The sequence below is a fragment of the Pinus tabuliformis genome, chromosome 2_2 (assembly GCF_031772625.1).
Source record: "Pinus tabuliformis cultivar Carrire ecotype Pingquan chromosome 2_2, CPIR1, whole genome shotgun sequence".
In the NCBI taxonomy this organism is placed as follows: domain Eukaryota; kingdom Viridiplantae; phylum Streptophyta; class Pinopsida; order Pinales; family Pinaceae; genus Pinus; species Pinus tabuliformis.
In genome coordinates this window covers 570,935,485-570,959,828 of record NC_142300.1, presented here as the reverse complement: position 1 = coordinate 570,959,828, position 24,344 = coordinate 570,935,485, and positions in this window count along the sequence as shown.

Below are 24,344 nucleotides of genomic sequence, written 5' to 3'. Positions count from 1 at the left end.
AAGGAAATCATAATAGCATCAGAGCTAGGTAGGCCATCTCCTTCGTTCTTCTTTTCAATTATAACCTAGGAAGATATCTAGTTGATTGTCACTTCAATTGTTAGACCCACTCATTGGGCTAGAGGGATCATCTCTATCCATGGAGAGGATTAAACTTGTCAACAAAATGGCGACTCCGCTGGGGATGCCTATGATCCTTTCCATCCAATCCTTCACCCTTATATTTTGACTAGTTTGACCAACCATCAATTTTTCGTCTTGTCCGCATTAGTCTAGGTTTATACCATCACGGATTAAAGCCTTAGAGTGCTAAGTCTAGATTGTTTCTTGGAATGTTTTTATATTTTTCCCATATTCCTCGCCCATCGTAGGTTTATCCTTAACATTCCCAATGGCATCACAGTTTTTACCTTTACAGTCGTGATGAATTTTTTTCTTCATTCATTGGTCCCATTGAAATCATCACTAATTTTGCTATACAAAGTACTGATGCCATCGCGGGTTTGCCTATGCGAAGTGGCGATAATCGTGGGTTTGCATATATAAAGTAGCGATGATCCTTGAATGTGAGAATTTTTGAGGTTTCTTCCTAAGAATCCAGTGTGTCTTGGCCCCTAAGGTCTTTTCCCATCCTGTATGCTTGGATTTGTAAGTTTTTTCATTGATTAAACTAATTAATTTGTTAAATTTGTCTCATTGGCTTCGATGTGAAATCTTACTGAGTTCTAGGGTTTCTGGTCAATTGATCATCATTTCTACTTATTGGTGTCATTGAGATGTTTGTTTTGTTGATTGATTGGGTGTTGTTTTCTGTAGAAATCATTGGAAACATCATTTTGCATCTGTTTTAGATTGTATTTTGAAATTTACTTTTTGTGAAAATGCATTAGATTAGTTGCATTAAGAAGTTATTTTTTTGAGATTCATCATTGAGAATAGATCACATTTTTCAATGATTGAAAGCTAAAAACTATATTAGGTGCATCAAATAATTCAAAACTAAAAGAAAAGCATAATTCATATAAGTGCATCTTTGTAAAGTCAAAATCATTTTTCTTTTGAGAAGTTGCATTTAGGATAGTGAAAAGTGAAAATTTTTTTTACTTTTGGCAATGTGTTCGGAAGACGAAAGTGAAAGTTAGTGGAAGGAATTTTGCATGACACATTTTGTTTGATGCATTATTGGTTGAAATTTCTTCCCTTGATTAGTCTAGCTTTCATTGAAACGAAAGTTTTCCTTTTACTCATATAGTTGCATCATAGGTGTTTAGGTGACATTGTTTTCAGCCTCAAAACTGAAACATAATTCAAGATCAAATTTAAAATCTATCAATTAATATAAGGTTCATTTCAAACATTAACACTAAATACTTAATGGTCTAGGCTAGGACATGTTTTGGCGTCTATAAAACTTAGCAGTTGTCATTCACTCTTGCTTTAGACAATGATAGCACGAACTTGTGCTCCCCATACCATCAAGTATATATAGGGAAACCCTCATAGGTTACAAACCTTTATCCATAGGAATCTAAGTTTGTCGCCCTGTAAATGTGATACATAGAACACAGCATTCGGGGAGATTTCTTGCACATACATCAATTCCTTGGTAAATTTATTTGCTGAGGTTTATATTGCAGTTCACAGTTACTTGGTACTCCTTTTTCCTAGAGTTACCTAAGTGGTCATTTCGATCTTCTTTTACTCTTTAAATTTGAAAATATCATCGAGCACTTGTCCTTTCAAGCTTGCTAAACCACTGAAAGAGACTAGAGTCACATTTTCGTCCTTCTCTCGACTCTTAAAAGATGAAAAGGAAAAGTTTTTGTTTCAAATTCTAAAATTAACTGACCGCGGAACGACATCCTTGCTGTGGAAATACTCCTCAGTAGATCTTAGGTTGATGCAATGACAACATTTCCCAAGACTACCAATCAAGGAAACCCCTCTGATGGGAATCCTGGTCCTTTTCCTTCTTTGGGAAATACTGGCGCTCCCTATATGGCGACGTTGTCCCATCCTGGATTGACCATTGGTCTACTAGTTTGGTTATTTTCGACCTCACTAGTTCCGAGTGTCCAAATTATTTTCAACTAAGTTCTCCTCCACCTAAACAACATCAACTTCATGTTGATCCTAAAGTTAACCCCCCACCTTCTTCACCAATTTCTTCACCTTCTTCTTCCAGTTCACCTGGTTAAATTCTGGATTCTAGTAACCAGGAAGTTAAGAAAAATACGAAGAAGCCAAAGAAGCAGAAGAAAAATAAGCAAGGGGGCAACCAAACAACTATTTCTACTAATGCAACTAACGAAGGAAAATATTCCAACCTGCCCCAAAAAGTAAAATTCCCTTGCATGTTATGTAAGGGTGACCACCTTCTTCAGAAATGTCCTGGTATTCCCAAGGTCTTAAAAGTGTGGTCTGGAGGTTCACATCAACCTTTGTCATTAGCCTCTAGCGATCATGCTAGTGATAAACCTTCAACTGGTAAATGCCATGGGAAAAAGGGAAAATTCAAATTTCCTTGTAAGTTGTGTGAAGGTAATCATCACATTCACCTTTATCCTTTAATGGATGAAACTTCCAAAGAGTTTGAAAACCTGACAACTTCTCAACCTCGTCTTCCAACTAGGTATCTGAATCTTTCCCTTGATCCTTCACTAGTTGATCTAGTGATTGATCAAAAGTCATCTTTGGTCAACCCTGCTTTCTCTAAAAGTGAGTCTCATTAGTCCTTTCTCGACCAGTCATTGGTTGAGAAGACTTGACTCCACCTTCAGTTAACTGTATCTTTCTAGCAGAGAGTGAGCCTCATACTTCTCAGGTTCTTCTGGTTTCTTCAGTTTTGAATGAACTAGAGGGAAATCCTCCTATTCCCGAGGTACATGAGAGTAGTTCTCCTATTCCCATAGAGAAAGAGGGCAACTCTCACATTCCTATGACACCCCTTCAGAGTAGTTTGCCCACTTCTTTTGATTGGAGTCGACTAGAAGGATATCGTATTCCGTCTTATGTGCCTTTAACACATATTTCATTAAATTTGGAAGTATTTTATTACAAGGTCTTCAAAAATATTCATTTTTTTGTAAGTAACCATATTAACTTGATTCAACATTAAAATAATTTTAGTAATCTCAAACCAATTAGAGATCGTGAATAGGTCAAACATGGGGTTGTTATGTACGATAGTATCAATACACAATAGGAGTGTGAAATAAAAAATAAATTACATTTATCAACTTATATGAATACATATAACTAAATGAAATTCAATAAATAATGAAATTATTTAAACCACAAATAAACTATTTAAGAATTAAAATGACAAACTGCTAATATGGATTGGAAAATCAATGTCCTATCGTGCAAAAAGTTTAAATACAACCATTTTTGACCCATCTCTTCAATGAGTCTAGATGGTCCACTTAACACATGATTTGTTAATTAATTATTCCATGTTTTATTAAGAAGAGAATTTTGTTTTTCATAGAGTTTTCTTTCAAAACAATACAATATGAGATTAATACAGTCTTAATAAATTATGTGATAGACAAATAAAAGTCAATAAATGGATTCCTTAGTAAATTAAACGAGATGAGATGATTTCATATACAAATAGTTGTTTTAACAATATATGAAAAAAATTATGGGTTAAAAATTGAATGCCCTACAATTTAACGAGTAGTATTCACTTATGAGCCATCACCCGTTAGCCTAAATTGTCCACTTAATACTTGTTATCAAGAAATTAAAAGACTTATTTTTCAAAAAAATGCATCATAACATATGGATATTATAAATCACATTTATATACTAATATTAACGGACATAACTTAGTAAAAGTGAATAATATAATTCTAGCTCAAGTGATGACTTCAGTTTATTTAAAATACAAATTAAAAAAAAATGACTTTAAATAATGAAATTAGATGCCTTACAATTCAAAAATTTCAATGAAATTATTCATCCATGATTGTGTCTAATCAAACCTTGATAATCCACTTATCAATTATTATCATCATATATATGTTTTTTTAAGAAATGGAAAATTATTTAGAATACATTTTTATCTCAAAAATTACATATCACATTTATGCACTCATATTAGTGCATTTTATATATAAACAATGAATAACCACTTTGTACCTTGTTGATTTTCACTATGATATGATTGCAATTACAACCATTAATTGATTCAAGTATATAAATTTATGAAAACTATCAATTGAGAAATCACATATCTTATGCTTCAAAAATATCAAATCATTTACCTATGACACATTTCTCATTAGCCTTACTAGTGAATTATGCGTTCTGAATAGTGAATAATTCATATAACATTTATCAAGTAAATTATTATAATTTCTTTAGTAAGAATAGCACCTTTCTTTTCAAGTATTTTATTACAAGGTCTTCAACAACATTCATTCTTTTGTAAATCACCATATTAACTTGATTCAACATTAAAATAATTTTAATAATTTCAAACCAATTAGAGATCATGAATAGGTCAAACATGGGGTTGTTATGTACAATAGTATCAATACGAAAAAGGAGTGTGAAATCAAACTCTTAGAAGAAATTGATTTAAGCTAAATCATATTAGTATGGAAACTCTAACCCCTTTCCCCCAACCTACGAGGTATTTGTTGATTAAATGATGGTGATGTGAAGATCTTATTGTAAATGACAATGATAAGTGTCCCTTGCATTTCATTGAAACTATTCTACTAAAACCTTAGTAAAATGTTCTTATGCTCAATCTCCTACGGTCCCTATGTGCCTTTATGAAGCACTAATGAGGGGGTCATCATTCATCTTCATAGCATGCAGACATCCACTATAAAAGTTATACATTGTTGATCTAGGTATTTCAAGAAGGTTAGGCACCATTGATATATCTCCACTCAAATCCAAGTACATAAAATGAGAGTTCTTAAATGGGTGTTCAAGTCATTCCATTATGATGGACAGTGTCACAAATTGAAGTAAACAAGAAACTTTAGTGGTGACTTCTTGTAAGTAGTGGAGGCAAGGGTTTTCAAATATTAACATAGTTGATGGTAGTGTGGATATTGATCTCTCCTTATCAACATTGTCAAAACCAATAGTCTTGATGTAAATTTAGTGTCAACCAACTACATGGAAAACCATGATTGATCATTACTTTCACTAAGAAAAGAAAATGATAAGCATTTTTAATGGGGAAGAAATAAGTGTGAAACATAACTCGTGTTTTAGTTGAAATTTATATAAGTCCCCGTGTTCTTTAATTATTAAATACCTAATGTAAATACAAATAAATTATCATTAAGATATTGATTTTGAAGATTAAATATGTATTAAAAGGCATTCATCTATGACACTTGATTTTTCATGTAGTCTGAATAAACCACTTAAAGTTTATTATCAATTAATTCTAACTAGTTTTGTAAAAGATATATCTTTAATTAAATTAATAGCTTTAAAATAAATTACAATTATAAACTTATATGAATACATATAACTAAATGAAATTCAGATTCTATGAGATTATTTTAAGTACAAGCAGTTTATTTAAGAATTGAAATCTACAAAATGTTAATATTGATGGGAAAAGCATGTCATATGGTGAAAAAAGTTTAAAGGCATCCATTTATGGACCATCTCTTGAATGGGCTTAAATAGTCTACTTAATGCTCATGGTGAATTCATTAATCCATGTTTTATTAGAAAATTCTTTTTCTTTACATGGTTTTTTATTCTAGAAATAGCAATTTCACATTTATACATTCATATTAAACCGCATGATAGTTAAACAAAAATCAATTAATGGTTTCTTGACTTATTGACATATATGACATGATTGCATATAGGAATAACTGATTTAATAATGCATAGTTAGAAAAAATTGTCAATTCAAAATAGAATAAACTAGTTAGAACTCATAAATAATTGATTTTAAATTATTAATTTTCTAAAAATATATATTTTTACTTACATTGAGATCTTTATTTCAAAAATAAATTCCATTTATACATATATACATACTAAATATAATTTAATACATACTCGTCTTGTTGGTTTCTATGAGATTATTTCAATTACAAATAATTTATATAAGAATTGAAATTTATGAAATGTTAATAAAGGTGGGAAAATGAAATGCCATATGTTGAACAAAGTTTAAATACATTTATTTATGGCTTGTACCTTGAAATAACTTTAACAATCTACTTAACATTCATTACCAATTAATTATTCCATGTGTTGTTAGGAAAAACATTTCATACTACATGGAGTTTTATTTGAAAAAAAGTGTGTCATATTTACACACTTAGATATATGGCTTTATATGGACCACTTAGAACTTAGTATCAATTAATTATAATTTTTTTGTAATATATATATATATTTACTTACATTAAGAGTTACATTTAGAAAATGCATCACGTTTATGAACTTCTATCAATGCATATAGCCAAATAGAATTCATCAACTCATATTGGATTCTATGAAATTATTTAAACCATAAATAAAATATTTAAGAAACGAAAATGAAGAAATGCTAATATGGATTAGAAAATCAATGTCTTATGGTGCAAAAAGTTTAAATACAACCATTTTTTACCCATCTCTTTAATGAGTCTAGATGGTCCACTTAGCACATTGTTAATTAATTATTCCATGTTTTATTAAGAAGAGAATTTTGTTTTTCATTGAGTTTTGTTTATAAACAATACAATATGAGATTAATACAGTCTTAATAAACTCCATGATAGGCAAAAAAAAGTCAATAAATTGATTCCTTATTAAATTAAATTAGATGAGATGATTGCATTTACAAATAGTTGATTTAAGAATATATGAAAAAAAAAATATAGGTTAAAAATTGAATGCCCTACAATTTAACGAGTATTATTCACTTATGAGCCATCGCCGATTAAGCCTAAATATTCAACTTAATAATTATTATCAAGAAATTAAAAGATGTAATTTTCAAAAAAATGCATCATAGTATATTCATATTGATGGACATAACTAAGTACAAGTCAATAATATAATTCTAGCTCAAGTGATATGATTTCAATTTATTTAAAATACAAATTTACAAAAAAATGACTTTAAATAATGAAATTAGATGCCTTACCGTTCAAAAAGTTCAATGACATAATTCATCCATGATAGTATCTGATAAAACCTTGATAATCCACTTATCAATCATTATCATCATGTATATGTTTTTTTAAGAAATGCAAAATTGATTAGAATATATTTTTTATCGCAAAAATTGCATATCACATTGATGCACTTATATTAGTGAATTTTATATGTAAACAATGAATTACTGACTTTGTGCCTTTTTTATTTTGAATATGATGTGATTGTAGTTACAACCATTAGTTGATTTAAGCATATAAACTGATGAAAACTATCGATTGAGAAATCACATATCTTATGCTTCAAAAATATCAAATCATTTACCTATGACACATTTATCATTAGCCTTAATAGTGAATAATGCATTGTGAATAGTGAATAATGCACATAACATTTATCAAGTAAATTATTATAATTTCTTTAGTAATAATAGCACCTTTGTTTGCAAGGAGTTCTATTTCAAAACTTATAGTTCACATTTATATATGATTATTGATACATATAAGTAAACATAAGTCATTAAAAATAACATGCCTCGATGGTTAATGTAAGATAATTTGAATAGCAAACAATTCATTTAAGAACACATGTGCGTGTGCACACACATCTTAGAAAAAAAAATCGATACAACAAAGTCATTGCAAAAACAATTATAAACAATAAGAAATATACATATTAATATAATTGGTATCCCATATATTTCAAAAAATATAAAATCATAGAAATTGATTAAACAAAAACTATGTCGAAAATGTATTGAAAAATTGGAATGTACTTTTCAATAAATTTATAAAGGAAATTATCTCCATCAACTACAATGAAGTACATGTTCTATTGAACATTCGAATGTACTCATGTTTTTGTTTGATACAATGAAGTGTCTTAAGAAAGGGGAATAAAACTTGCAGAAGCCACATATCTTGCTCTTTTCCTATATATGATTTTATCAGGATGTGGTTTGATCGATATCCGATGAATTGAGAAGTATGATTTTTTGTATCTACTAGCAATACATTTGATTATTCATAATTATCTCCATATTGGGACAACACATATATCAACTTTTTCTCATAAAATTGTCTTGTTCTTCCTACTTACAATTTTGTTTGCAAATGGCAATGAGAACTGTCCCATGCAAATTTAAAGTCCTCTATATCAATATTTGATTTTTAAAGTACTTTTCGGATGTACTTTTCAGTGACATTTAATGTCAATATTGCGACATCATAATTTCTTAAGCAATATTTTAATATTTTTGACTGGAAAGGGATTAAAAAAGTAGGACCTATCACCAAACTGCCAATCTGGTTCTCTTTGAATATGAAAATTTTGTTCATCTTTGGTGTATGATTGGAAGAATACTCCTTCCATTTCAAATATCAACAACATCTTCTGACTTGTAGTAATTCCCATTTGCATCTGCACTGTAACCACATGTATGATATTAACATATCTTCACTTCAACACTTCATTGCTTAAGGACATAAAAACCTATCATTTTAAAAATGATGTTAATATTTATTATGGATTATTTCCATTTGTATGCTAAGCTAATTTTACAATGAGTTCAAAGTATCACAAAATACAAATACAATTGCCCCATTAAAATGAAAAAACAAATAATATGTTTACTTTATACATACAACCTAATACCTCTATTTTATTTGTATGGAATAAAAGTCTTATAAGAATGCATTGACCCACCATTTAAATCAATGATTTTAAGACTTATAATGATTTATTTAATTGCAATTGAAAAATATAATTAGAATGATATAGTGCAAGTAAACAAACAAATTATATACTATTTTTCACATACAATATAATACAATTTTTAAATTTCAAACCTAATTAATTATATGATAATTTATAGAGTTTCTACCTTAGTTTCTTTTGGTGCTTATTTTAGTACAAACTGTATGTTTATTAATGGTGCTACATACAACTTAATATAGTTTTTCAACTTATATGAAATAAAAAAGGTTATAAGAATGCAATGGGTCATCCTTCACATTACTAATTTATAAGAGGTATAACAATATAGCATGGGAAATTTTGATATAAAAACATTAAATGACCATTCATCTCACCAAAAATAAAGAAAATAATAATATTTTGTTTTTGGTAATGACAAACCAAATCAACAATTCTTTTATTAGTGTTGTGAAATAAAAGTAATAATTCATGATGCCATGCATATAATACCATGAAATAGACATCGGTAATCTTAAGGTACTTCTAAATGTAATTGAACATCCTTCAAAATAGCTCGCACATTCGTAGCCTTATTGAGTTTATGCAATATTCTCCATAGATCATAGATCAACCAATTATCCCCTTGATTTTATCCAATGAATGGAGGGGCAAGAATCACATTTTCTTTTGGATTCTCTTTCACTCTCTCAATTAAACAATCAACTATAATAGTATTGGTTGCGTCATATTGAGTATGCATTTCCCACACTTTTTTCAATGATTTAGTGTGTATAACTTTTGTTGGATTGTCAATGACCTTATGTCCCTTTTGTGGTTTACAATCTGAAGTAGTCCACTTAAACAAAAGTTTATCTTGTAATGTTTCTGAAACCAACTTTTTTAGAAATCTTGTTGTGCTTTGTTTCAAAGTTGTTGTCCAAATTGCAATGTCAAGAGATTAATTTTTGAAACACATTTCAAAAAATGATTTTGCATGTGGATGAATCCAAAATAATCTTTTCTCTATTGTGTAATCAGCATCAGCTCCCATTTTCTCAATATAACCTTTGTTTGTTGCTTCATCATCGATGCTATGATAAAAAAATTCCTTTATTTCAAAAATAACTAGTTTCTTTTTAGTTATTTTGGCTGCAACACAATGGAAAATAATCTAGTCAAACCATTTTCTTCATGTTACAAAAATTACAAAAAAAATTGTTGAAATGATACACTTACCTTGAGAGGTTTTCACACTATTTATAGATGAAACAATAATTTATTTTATCATCTTGATAGGACCTCGAGTAAGCATATTAAGCCTTCAATCAAATACCAATTGTACTTCCTATTAAACCTTCAATCAAATACCAATACCAAGAAAAACATTAGTAATGCAACGTTTAAAAAGAAAAACACACACACACACCTTTAACATTATTTTGATTGTTAATTTTATCTTTTTTATTTGTTCCTATAATACAAATATACAACGTTATGGTAGTTACAAGAATTAGAGTTTGAAGAATAATAAGATAAACAATAAGAAAAGTTATAAGTATCTGATATGACATTATCTTCATATTTGTAACATTGCACCTCATCATCATCTTTGTTACCTTTAGTTGTCTCCAAATTGAACATATAAAATATTTGGAATTGTGAAAATGAATAGAATCATTAAATGATAAGGAAAACAAGTATACAAATTATAAGTACCTAATGTTATATTTTGTTCTTGATTAAAGTTTTGTTTAAATTTCATTTGATCAATGTCTTGGTTCTCCTTGCTTGTTGCTATAATAAACATAAAAAAATGTTATAAATTGTGACAATGAACAAAATTCATTCAACAACTATACAAAAAAAGAATCATCTATAATCTTCCATAATAATATTTTGATCTTGATTGTAGTTTTGTGGGATAGTCCCCTGGTCATTATATTCATTCTCTTTATTTTCAACTACAATCAACATATGAAATGATATGAATCAATATAAAAATAATAATAATTTAGAATAATAATAATAAAAAAGATAGAGTTATGTTGATTAATACCCATTTCTATCTCCATCGTACCATGGTCATTGTCTTGGTTAATTCCATTCATCTCATAATTCCCTGTAATAGTCATCCAAAAATGTTATGAATATGGAAATTAAATAAATTGAAAAATTATCAAGAGAAAAAACCAATAAAATTATGTACCTGATATGATAACTTCTTCCTCTCCTCCTTCTCCTCCTATTTCCATATCTATACTTCTTTCAACATCATGAGCACTATGTTGATTATTTTTTTACTTCCCACTTTCATCATTCTCTCTTTTAGAATCTCCATCATTAATTATTTTAGTAAACACTTTGAAAATTAAGAAATATGAACAAAATATTATCCAAAGTATTATAAGAAAAAAAATGAATTGTGGCATGTGAATGTTCCAAGAAGTTAATGGATCCTAGATTTGATATTTGAAAAGATTTGTAATTATTTAACATGATTTCCCTTTGTGTCCCTATTTGCATAACACATGAAGTTTTTCTTCCATATGTACAAGAGGCGTTGATTAAATTTGTCCCCGCATAAAGAGAAATAACCATTTTTGCATCACTACATTGTTGGTGTTTTTCCAATAAATCCATCCAGACATCATAATCTCTCTCATTTCATTGAATGTGTCTTCAAATGTGTGAGAGTATTTGATAGCCTCCAAAATTTTTAACTCTGATGTATAGAAATGTATAGTAAGAACTATATCATAACTACTATTGCTTTGGGACTTATATTCATAAATGCCACTAGTCATTTTATAGTTCAACCTGGAGTTCTTTATGGAAATTTCCAAAGGCTGGCGTACATCATTACAAAACCAAAGTTATACTAAGAGAACTGTAGTAAAATCATTCAACTCATTTTTTTCAATAAGAAATCGAAAAAATTCAATACAATATCCCTTGTGGAATTGTTCTTTTTTCAAAGACAGTCTATCCAAAACAACAAGGTCAGTATGTAAAATTGGTTGCAACTGACATGGAAAAGAGTGCAAAAGTGTTGACAAAAGATCAGGGCCCCCAAAATGACAACCAAATTGAAAATTGTTGTCAACCTGTAGAACATTGTTGATCCATTTATTATTTTGTCAAGGACTCCACATGCTTGCTCAGAAAGGGACTCTACCTTTGTATTACATGTTCCTTTGATATAAGTAGACCCCTCCACCATGTTGCAAAAAATGGTAAATATGATATTGCTCAAGAATGTTGAATGTGGTAAGAGTCATCTCATTCAAGTTATGATCATGACTTTGAAAGTGCGTAACCATTGCATCCAATATCGTTTTGTTGGTTTTCAATTTAGAACAATAATCCTTTAATTTTGTGGCATTTGATGGATGATTAAGTGGAATAGAAAACCAAATGGTTCCATCCAATATCTTATCTTCCATTGAAGCAATTTCCTCCATGGTTAATCCCTGAAGGGGCCGAAGAGTAGTTGTTGCCAAACTGTGTAGACTATTTCTCTTGTATTTCTCAAAATCGGGTTGGCTTGGAGAACACTTTAATCTGCCTAGTTGGTAACAGTTAAAAATAGTGTCCCATTTATCCCAAATAGGTTCCTCAAGATATAAGAGAATTTTTATATCAGAAAAAATTGTAATTGGATAGTCGAAGAATGAGCACAACATTTCATCATCAACCTGATAAAATAATAAATATAAACTAATAAGAATTCAATGTAAAAATGAAACTAAATAAGGTGTTATAAACTAATGATAATTCATTATAAATATGAGATAATATGACTTATATTATCAACTTTAGTCATTTATCTACAATAAAAATATATACAATAATAAAATGTTAAATGTAAATATAATTAAAATTACATACCTTGTCTTCAGCTGTCTTAGAACATCCAATCCTCCTTTTCTTTAATTTGTCATTGGCAATTAAGAAATGCCTTGCCGAGTGCTCACAATCAATAAATGGAGTCTTGAATAATAATTTATTTGAAGAATTTAATTGACAACAAATTCGGATCACCTCAGTGGGTTCAACTGATGGATGTAAGAATCGAGCATTACGTTTTTTATATTTTTTTTGCTTCTGTAAATACATTATATTTAGGATTTGTTAAAATTTCTTTCACTGCTTGAATGGTGTGTTGACCATCAACTATAAAAAAATTGATATTCTTGGAATTTAGATCTGTCTCATTTATAATTTTGATAGAGTTTACCAATGGATAAGACTCATTGATGTCAAATGGAATCAGAAGAGCATCGGGTAATGAGGTTTGAATTTTTTCTAGGAATGATTTCTCTAATACTTGAGCATTTAAATCATCTCGTGATCTTAATTTTAACACTTTGGGGGCTTCTATACATCTTTCAAAAAACAGTTTTCTACTAAAGGAGTTTGAAAATAGATAGCAATGCTTGAAGGCTTCATGAATCTCATCACATTGATTTGCAAGGTTTGTTTTCTCATATTCAACTTTCCTAGTTTTTCGAAATTTTGTAGTAGGCTTGAAATCACTTTCTGTTATGTTCTCCTCCAAATCAGGTAAATATACTATTCTAAAAGCAAGTAATTGAGAATCAAGTTTATCATCTCATCTTTTCTCAAGAAATTTACCTTTTTGTTGTAAATGAAGAAGTACAGATGATGTTTTTTTACTTCTTACATAGCGATATCTCAGAACGGTGGCGATGCGTTTTAAAAGACCTGCGCAACTATTTAGTCCAGATTTAGATAAGCTCTCATAGTTATCCAACTTAAACATTGAATTCTTTATCGTATTTTTTGAATCATTACTTGAAGCTTCAATCGAATCTGGTCTAAAATTTGTATAATCCACCAGACATGAAATTAATTTTACCTCATTTTCATTAATCAATTCCACTTGAAACTCAATGCTTAATTATTATTCCTAATATCTCTGGTTCTTTTCCATCTATTGATCCAAATAGATACATATCATGAAACATATTTAGGGGAGCTTCTATTTGGATGTACCAATCTTGCACAAACTCATTTTTATTAGATGTATTGTATTTTTTAATAATTTCAAAAGTAGAAGTAGAAGGTGTTATTGATACTATCATTTGAGTTGAATAACTTTTCTTTCTCTTAACTGATAGTTGTAACATTTCATTTGCTTTAGGGCCAACCAATTCTGCAAATAACAACAAAAAAATATTTGCATGAATCAAAATGAAAATATAATTTCAAATATTGTCACATAATGTTCTTTTAATTATTGAAAAATCACCTAATCTAACCATTTCTAAGAGAGTGTACATAAAATATAAAACCACCATACAAGTTTATGGAGGCATCGTTTGTCTATCACTTATTTTTTGTTTCTTCTTCACTACTTTACTTCGAATTTCAGGCACACCAAATTCAATAGTTTCTAGAAACAAAATTATGGAATACATGAAATACCAAATATTATTAAACAACCTTATAATACATGATTTCCATTTACATGCACAATAATAAATGAGTACATATTTTAATGCAAGTTTACTATATGACACCAAAAGTTATCACTTGGGTAAAGTTGCTAGGAAAAGAAACCACCTAATCCAACCATTTCTAAAAAAGTACAAAAAATATAAAACCACCATATCAATTGAAGGAGGCATTGTTTGTATATAACTTGTTTTTCTTTTTCTCTTCACTACTTTACTTCGAATTTCACGCACACCAGTTTCCACAGTTTCTAGAAAAAAAATATGGAAGACATGAAATACCAAATATTATTAAACAACCTTATAATACATGATTTCCATTTACACGCACAATAATAAATAATTACATATGTTATGCAAGTTTACTATATGACACCAAAAGTTATAACCTAGCTAAAATTGCTCGAAAAAGAAAATACCCATGTTAGTATGGGTTGCCCTCAGTAAAACACCACTCCTAAGGCTATTTCCATGGTTTTTATTAATAAACAACCACTTATTAACATAATGTCTAATGATTGTAACAAACTATAAACTAATTTTCAAATTTTCATACCATTTAAAGAATTTGGCGCGGGTTTCTTGAGCTTCCTTTTTCCTTGGCTGCTTCCTTTGAATTCTCACTAGCTTCATAGTCCATGGTTTTTGAAAATAATATAAAAAATTATTATCACAGTTTCGAATTATTGAAGAAAATATTAATTTATAAATACTATAACTACTCGCATCATTATATGTGTAACAAAATGAACAAGGACAATAACAAGTGTAGAAATCACAATAATAGCTAATCAAGTGTAGAACATGTGTTGATTTCCTCTTACTGCAAAGTCAAGCTCCTAGAAACATTATAGAGTGAGAAATCTAGCAAGTGATAGATTTATGTCTACCATAAATACAAGCACGTTTCTAACAACAACATTGTAGAGTATAAGAATTCTAGATTGTGTTAAATTCTCTTCCAACACAAACACAAGCACATTTTAATTTGAAAGAAATCTAGCACATGTTATATTTCCTTCGAGCATAAACACAAGAACATAACAACATTGTAGAACTAAATAAGTCTAATGTGTGCTAGATTAACAACATTGCAATGTAAAATAAAATTTAACATGTGTTAGATTTCCTTCTAGCGCAAAATCAAGCACATAGAAACATTGTAGAGTGAGAAATCTAGTAAGTGCTAGATTTATGTCTACCACAAATACAAGCACATTGTCAACAACAACATTGTAGAGTATAAGAAATGTAGCTTGTGTTAAATTTTCTTCCAATACAAACACAAGAACATTTAAATTTGAAAGAAATCTAACACATGTTATATTTCCTTCTAGCACAAACACCAGAACATAACAACATTGTAGGACTAAATAAGTCTAATGTTTGCTAGATTAACAACATTGAAATGTAAAAGAAAATCTAACATGTGTTAGATCTCCTTTTAGCCCAAAATCAAGCACACAGAAACATTGTAGAGTGAAATCTATCAACTTCTAGATTTATGTCTACCACAAATATAACCACATTGCTAACAACAACATTGTAGAGTATAAGAATTCTAGATTTTGTTAAATTCTCTTCCAACACAAAGACAAGCACATTTGAATTTGAAAGAAATCTAACACATGTTATATTTCCTTGGAGCACAAACACAAGAACATAACAACGTTGTAGGACTAAATAAGTCTAATGTGTGCTAGATTAACAACATTGCAATGTAAAATAAAATCTGACATGTGTTAGATTTCCTTGTAGTGGAAACATGAGCACATAGAGACATTGAAGAGTGAGAAATCTAGCAAGTTCTAGATTTATGTCTACCACAAATACAAGCATGTTGTCAACAACAACATTGTAGAGTATAAGAAATCTAGCTTGTGTTAAGTTTTCTTCCAACACAAACACAAGCACATTTAAATTTGAAATAAATCTAACACATGCTATATTTCCTTCTAGCACAAACACAAGAGAATAACAACATTTTAGGACTAAATAAGTCTAATGTGTGCTATATTAACAACATTGCAATGGTAAAGAAAATGTAACATGTGTTAGATTTCCTTTTAGCGCAAACTCAAGCACATAGAAACATTGTAGATTGAGAAATCTAGCAAGTGCTAGATTTATGTCTACCACAAATATAAACACATTTCCAACACCAACATTGTAGAGTATAAGAAATCTAGCTTGTGTAAAATTTTATTCCAGCACAAACACAAGCACATTTAAATTGAAAAGAAATCTAACACATGCTATATTTCTTTCTAGCACAAACACAAGAAAATAACAACATTGTAGCACTGAATAAATCTAATGTGTGCTAGATTAACAACATTGCAATGTAAAAGAAAATCTAACATGTGTTAGATTTACTTTCAACGCAAATTCAAGCACATTGAAACATTATAGAGTGAGAAATATAGCAAGTGCTAAATTTATGTCTACCACAAAGACAAGCACATTGACAACAAGAACATTGTAGAGTATAAGAAATGTGGCTTGTGTTAAATTTTATTCAACACAAACACAAACAAATTTAAATTTGAAACAAATCTAACACATGTTATATTTCCTTCGAGCACAAACCCAAGAACATAACAACATTGTAGGACTAAATAAGTATAATGTGTGCTAGATTAACAACATTGCAATGTAAAAGAAAATCTAACATTTGTTAGATTCACTTTTAGTGCAAACTCAAGCACATAGAAACATTGTAGATTGAGAAATATAGCAAGTGCTAGATTTATGTCTACCACAAATACAATCACATTTCCAACAACAACATTGTAGAGTATAAGAAATCTGGCTTGTATTAAATTTTTTTCCAACACAAACACAAGCACATTTAAATTTGAAAGAAATCTAACACTTGTCGTATTTCCTTCTAGCACAAACACAAGAACATAACAACATTTTAGGACTACATAGGTCTAATTTGTCCTAGATTAACAACATTGCAATGTAAAAGAAAATCTAACATGTGTTAGATTTCCTTTTGGTGCAAACTCAAGAACATAGAAACATTGTAGATTGAGAAATCTATCAAGTGCTAGATTTATGTCTACCACAAATACAAGCACATTGCCAACAACAACATTGTAGAGTATAAGAAATCTATCTTGTGTTAAATTTTCTTCCAACACAAACAAGCACATTTTAAATTGAAAGAAATCTAACACATGTTATATTACCTTCGAGCACAAACAAAAAAGCATAAAAACATTGTAGGACTAAGTAAGTCTAATGTGTGCTAAATTAACAACATTTCAACGTAAAATAAAATCTAACATGTGTTAGATTTCATTTTAGCGCAAACTTGAGCACATAGAAACATTGTAGATTGAGAAATCTAGCAAGTGTTAGATTTATGTCTACCACAAATACAAGCACGTTGCCAACAACAACAATGTAGAGTACAAGAAATCTAACTTGTGTTAAATTTTCTTCCAACACAAACACAAGCACATCTAAATTTGAAAGAAATCTACGACATGCTATATTTCCTGCTAGCGCAAACACAAAGAACATAACAAAATTTTAGGACTAAATAAGTCTAATGTGTGCTAGATTAACAACATTGCAATGTAAAAGAAAACCTAACATGTGTTAGATTTCCTTTTAGTGCAAACTCAAGCACATAGAAACATTGTAGAGTGAGAAATCTAGCAGGTTGTGATGGATTTCTCACACAAAACAATCTCATACTCATCTCCATATCCTCCACTTACTCCTCCCCATCTAGGAGATGCATATACATGTTTATAAACCACATCAAGTAAATTGTCTCTCTCACTCGTGTGAAATCTCGGGTTGTAAGATTTCCCAAACTCTGCAAATAGAACAAACTCTAACATTATCATCAAGAAATTAAATTCCCCCTCTATGCTCACTAAATCTAGAGTTAAGATGGATCTAAACGAAAAGCATGCACCTTAGCAATTTGATCCCTTTGTAGGCTCAAAATAGTTGAGAATATTTTAATTTGAGGGCTTAGATGATTCTTATCAATAATTTATATAAAGAGTCTTACTTTTTAGTTAACAATTTTTTTTTCCCAGAAATTTGAATCATGGTTAGACAAAAATTGTAGTATAAGAAATTTAATTCACATTCAAGACTTTTTTAACTCCATGTAAACATAAGAAAATTCTCAATCATGATTCTAATTCTCATTCAAGAGATTATTTAACTCTAAGCAAATGTAGTAAAAATTACATAGCTACACCAAATTTCATTTTAAAATATGTTGTCTATCTTATTTTTTCACCCATTTTAAAAAAAAAAAAAAAATATATATATATATATATATATATATATATATATATATATATATATATATATATATATATATATATATATATATATATATATATATATATATATATATAAAATATAAAATAAAATAAAATAAAAAGTAAAATAAATAAAATAAAATAAAAAACTCTTATATCTTAATAAAACATGCTTGTGGGGCCAATTCAATTAGCAGTTGTCATGTTGTGAAGTATTCTGTAAACTATGAGATTCAAGATTCAAAACCCCTCTGGGTCAAACCATAAACCATAAAAAACAAACCATTTTAAGGGTTGGTATGGCCGAGAACAGGTGCAATACCTTAGTGATTTTTACAGTTTAAAGAACCATGGGTTGCAATTTCTTAGACCATACTCTAATCCCTTAAGCAATGGACATGTTAACACACACAAAAACAATATTATATGTGCGTGTGGTGGCTAGCATGTCATATGTGTGTGTGGTTGCTATATAATATTATATGTGTGTGTGGGGTTCCTAGCATGTCTATTACTTAAGGGATTAGTTTTTGGTCTAAGAAATTGTGACCCATGGGTATGTAAACCGTCAAAAGCACTTAAGTAATACCCCTGATCTAGATCATACCAACCCTTAACAAGGCTGATATTTTTTATGGTTTCCTTTATCAAATACCACAAATTTCAAACCTTGACCACCTTACAAAACCAAACCCTCAAAATCTAAAACATTAAAAAAATTACTTCAAAAAAAAACTAACTTTAACCCACTTTTATACACAACCCATAAATAATAAAATATAACAAATATTTATTTATAATAATTTTTCATTTTAAAACTATTTTTTTAATAAAACATTACTTTTCTTATACCTTTTATTAATAAATATTATATCTTTAAAATATTTTCTCTCAAGTATAACAATATTCAATTCCCCTTCATTACAACTCTAAACTTTTTCTAATTTTAACCATTTATCTTTATTATTCTTATGGTAAAGAATTGGCCATTAAAAAAATGTAGTTAGGCAATTAAAAAATATATAATTAGGCTATTTTAAATTTTTTATTTTGGATTATTTCTCTATACTATGAGTGGGAATCTTATTAGAATTTTATGAAATTATCAACCATTGAAATAGTTCTAGAAAAGTGGAAATTACTCTAGGCATAGAGCTCGAAAGGCTTGGAGTAAGAAGATAGCCACATATGTTTGTCGGAAAACCCTCAAAGGGTGAGTAGTGGCCGTAGTAGAAAATGATGTATGACTAGAGATACACAAGGTTGCATATGCAAGAGGTACTATGTATGGTTGCAATATTAGGAATTACTTTTAGGTATGGGTGATCCTCGAAGAATGGGACTGTTGTGGGGGAAAGTATCCAACTCGGAATGACCCTAACCCACTCTAAGGGTGACAGTTCCTTAGCAACAGCTGAAAGCAAAGCTATCTAAAGTTTCTTCTTTATGACATGCAAGAGATAAAAGGAAGAGATCCACTTACCGATGTCTTGCGCAAATGGTCGATCCAATCTCCTTTGATTGCTGCTTGCTCCCAACTCCAAGTCTTTTCACGGGCCCAGCTACACGAGATCCTGCAAATAAGACAAGAAAAGGAAACTACAAGAAGCATGCATGCATAACTGATTCAAGGATTAGCATAAATCAAAGACGCAAGTAAGACAATACACTATTGAAACACATGCGAATAGAAGAACCTCAAATGCTTTATTAATATATGGAAGTAAGGTTCAGGCAGTGATACAACCATGAGAGGTCCAATCCAGCATCACCTTCCCGACGGAGAGAAATCTCTTCTTCACCTCCCTCAAGCAATCACCCAATGCTCACAACTGTAAACCAACAGCAATTCTTTGCGCTAAATTCCGGCCTCCAGATCCCATGGGATGAGATCCTTATATAGAGTTTTGGAGTGAAGGTAAGTCATCTTGATGTGTGACTTGTTGTCCTCTTCAACTCCAGTTGTTCTTCAGTCCTTCACTCAGAGTTTTTGCCTTCCACTTGGAGTTTTAGAAGCTCTTAACTCATCATTAGGCGAATCTTATGATCAAGTGTCTTTTTAGAAGCTTCCTGGGCACTGGCACTTTGAGAAAAATATTCCTCCACATGTCCAAGTACGCCCAACACAGGTAGCCTTTGTTCTACCTGCTATGCATACCAGGTAGCCTTTGTTGTACCTGCTATGCAGCGCAGATGCCTAGTGGAGCAGCTGCTTTGATCCAAAATTGACCTGTTTTGAGTGTTTTTCAGTGGAGAACTGGTTTGCAGTGCTGTGGTTTGCTGACCTTGTTCCTCTAAGGGTAAGAACAACATGTTTAGGGACTTTGGATCCCTTAGATTATTGACATTTCATGCCCTATGCTGTAAGGCACAAAAATTTCTATAACAGTTGCCCCCTAAAGTATGAGGTCGTTTATCGGGTGAAATGCTTTATTAGGAGGATCCGAAGTTCATTCAATCGTCGGGAGGTGACCTGTAACAAAATACAATACAATACATTATCTTTTCATACTTTCTTTTCATGATCTAGCTGAGGCGGGCATTTCCCATGCTCAACTTTATAAATACATTTGTTGTACATAAACACACGATCGTCTGATAATAGACTGATAATTCTCTGCTTTTAATTATCATCATTTTTTAGTAGGATGATCATCTGCTGCACATGTCTATGTTTTTATCTCCTGAATATATATCGCAGCCCGGATGGATGAAACTAGATCCGGGGTCTTCAAACTTATCCGAGCTTCACTTTAGTACAAGTCGATCCATGTGAGAATTTCTTGAAGTCGAACATGGAAAGACATCGCTTGATTACCAGTCAATAATGTAAACTATTAACAAGCGCGAGAGGAATCACCGATAATGATGATGACCCTCAAGGTACTGCAACACAATTCACGTGGTGTGAATATAGGATTTGACGTCGAACACCACGCAAAGTCTCCTGGTCGAAGGTCATTAATGTATACCTATCGCCGGGAGTGAGAAACTTGCCATTGAGGCATGCAAGCTTCAAAGTACTGAGGGGGTGTTCCTAGATCAACTTCTTGGATAGTGAGCTGATGTCAACAAGAAGTGATCCGTCAAAGGAGGGCCTTAATGAATCCCACATCAGTGACACGGAACGAAGCTAGTGATGATGGTGAAAACGATCTGTGAAATATGATTCAGGGTGGCGGTCATGGAAGGATGAAAGATGATGTACGGTAGTGGATGGGACCCGGTTGATACTTTCTGAATGACATCTCTTGAACATATAACGACACTGATGTGATGGATCGGTAGCATTACCCCATGTATGGATGGTGTGGCGAGACCATGGTGAAGGGACCGGTGAATGATAATGACCCAACCCGATATTTACGGAGGCAAAAAGTGTCATGTTCAAGAGCGACTTGCTACCATTAAGCTTTGAGGTTCTTCCCAATTTTTCCCCAGTCATTTCTGACCAGTACCTCTTTATTTTTGTCAAGCTTGAGGAGGATAACATATGCTTGATCTATAACCTGCCCTTCGGGCAAGCCCATCGCTATGTTTTTAATGAGCTTAGCGATAGGGAAACTCGTTCTACAGACAAGTTTGTCGCTATCTAATATTTTTAACGAGCCCAGCGACAAAGACGACTCGGTCCTTTTCATTTTTAGAGAGTCTGAAAAGGGTACATAAAGTGGACTCCAGGGGTCCTTTTTCGTCATCTAATCCCTTAAGTCCGAAAAAGTATAAAACAATACAGAAGGGATGAATGTTCGATATCTTTATCGAGCCGAACTAGACAAGCGCTCGATCTTTTTGTGCAATAATCCCTCAGGTCCAAAAAGATTAAAATCTAGAGGAGGGATAGCTCTTCCGGTCCTTTTAACGAGCTGGAAGGCCAAAACTTGGCAAACTTTTCATATTTTACGAGTCAGTGAAAAGAGCTCAAAGAAGACTCGTCTTTTGAGGAACGAGTGATAAACAGGGATAGCAGCAGATTCCAGGTACAGGTTGGAATTTTCCAATCACGATAGTATTACAAGGATGGCTAGGTGAAATCACTCTTCACAGTTGTTCCTCAAAATAGGTAAACAATCAAGTGGATGTGAATGATCGGCCAAATGACAAGTGGAGGTGACGGTGCACAAACACGACCAAGGCTTTTATGGCTGATGAATTTACGGTCTCAAATGGTTATTTACCGGTACTGGGTTCATTTTTTAAAGAGCTTGAATGCGCCAAAACACTGCTCAATCTTATGTTTATTTTTTAACGAGCATGAACTATGCGCTAAAACTGCTCGGTTCTTGCGTTTATTTTTTAACGAGCATGAACTTTGCCAAAACTGCTCGTTTTTACCAGTCATAAAGTAGGAAGGTCTCGTGTGAGATAGCTATTTTTTATGGAGCTTTATCTCACGAAGCTATGCTCCATATCCTCTCTTTATGCAAGCTGGGTATCGGCTAATCCTATGAGTTTAACGGGTTAGACCTACAGGTTTAAAGGGAGGACCTAAAAAACTAAAAAACAAAATAGCCGCCCGTGCTTGCATTCCAAGAGGTTTGCATGCCCCCAGGTGTAAGTCTAATTTCAAGGTTACCCCTCAATTTGCAGGTAAAACATTTGTTTTACCGGGAGAGGCCTACCTCTTTCTGGTTACCCAAAGATTGTTTTGTTAATTCTTTTAAACAGAAACTTTCTTCGGCGATGTCTATCATTAGGTTATCCAAAGATGGTTACAATTTGTTGCAGCAATAGAATCTCTTTCTTTGGAGGCTGCCCCTACTTATCCTCTAAAACATTTGTTTTAATGGGTGAGGCTTGCCTTTTATCCAAAGATGGTTACTACTTGCTGCCGCAAACGGATCCCCTTCTTTGGTAGAGCCTACTTATTTAGACAAAGGTGAATGACCTTTGTCAAACAAGTAACCTTGACAAAAGAATCTTATTCTAGAACAACCCCGCTCCTAACAGCCCCTTCTGAGATTCCCAGTCTCTCTTTGTCTTCCTGTCCTTCTTCTTCCTTTCGAAGAGGATGGCTCAGAGGAAGATTCACAAAGATGAAGGAGGGGACAGGGTACGGACTAGTCATATTCTCCCGCGGAAATTCTACTTTACACCCAAGGTTTTTTCTGCCTCCAGAGCAGACCAGGATGCATGCCCCCTGGGTTCCGGCCTTCCTTTCCCGAATCACTCGCCTTCATCAGGAAGAAGAACCGGAGGTAGAGACCTTTCTTGATCAAATAGACCATTCAGGATAGGTATGTGACTATTTGCGATGCGTGATCCCGGAAATGAAAGTTGGTCTACGAGCTTGACCATTCTTCCTTCGTATGGAAAACACATTATTCGAAAGAGTGAGGAGACTATTGCTTCCATGCAATATATGTAGTCCCGTCCAAGGAGTAGGTTATAATCCAAGGGTCCTTGGACGACCATCAAATTCATCTTGACGGCCTTCCCTTTCAAGGTAATAGGCACATTAGGTAGAATCCCTAATGGCCGACTGGTTCCTCTGTCAAAACCCGAGAGACGCCTTGTCTCGGGCAAAAGCGCCGGGAAACCCAGTGCTTTCCAAGCAATAGAGGACAGGATACTCACAGACGCCCCTTCATCAATGATAGTTCCATCCATCACCATTTTGTATATTTGGACTATAATTTTAAATGGTATACTGGCTGGTAACCGGGGTCTGCCTAGTTGGTTCCAATCAAAGGACGCAACTAGGTTGCTTGGTGGTGGGACCGAATATACGGCC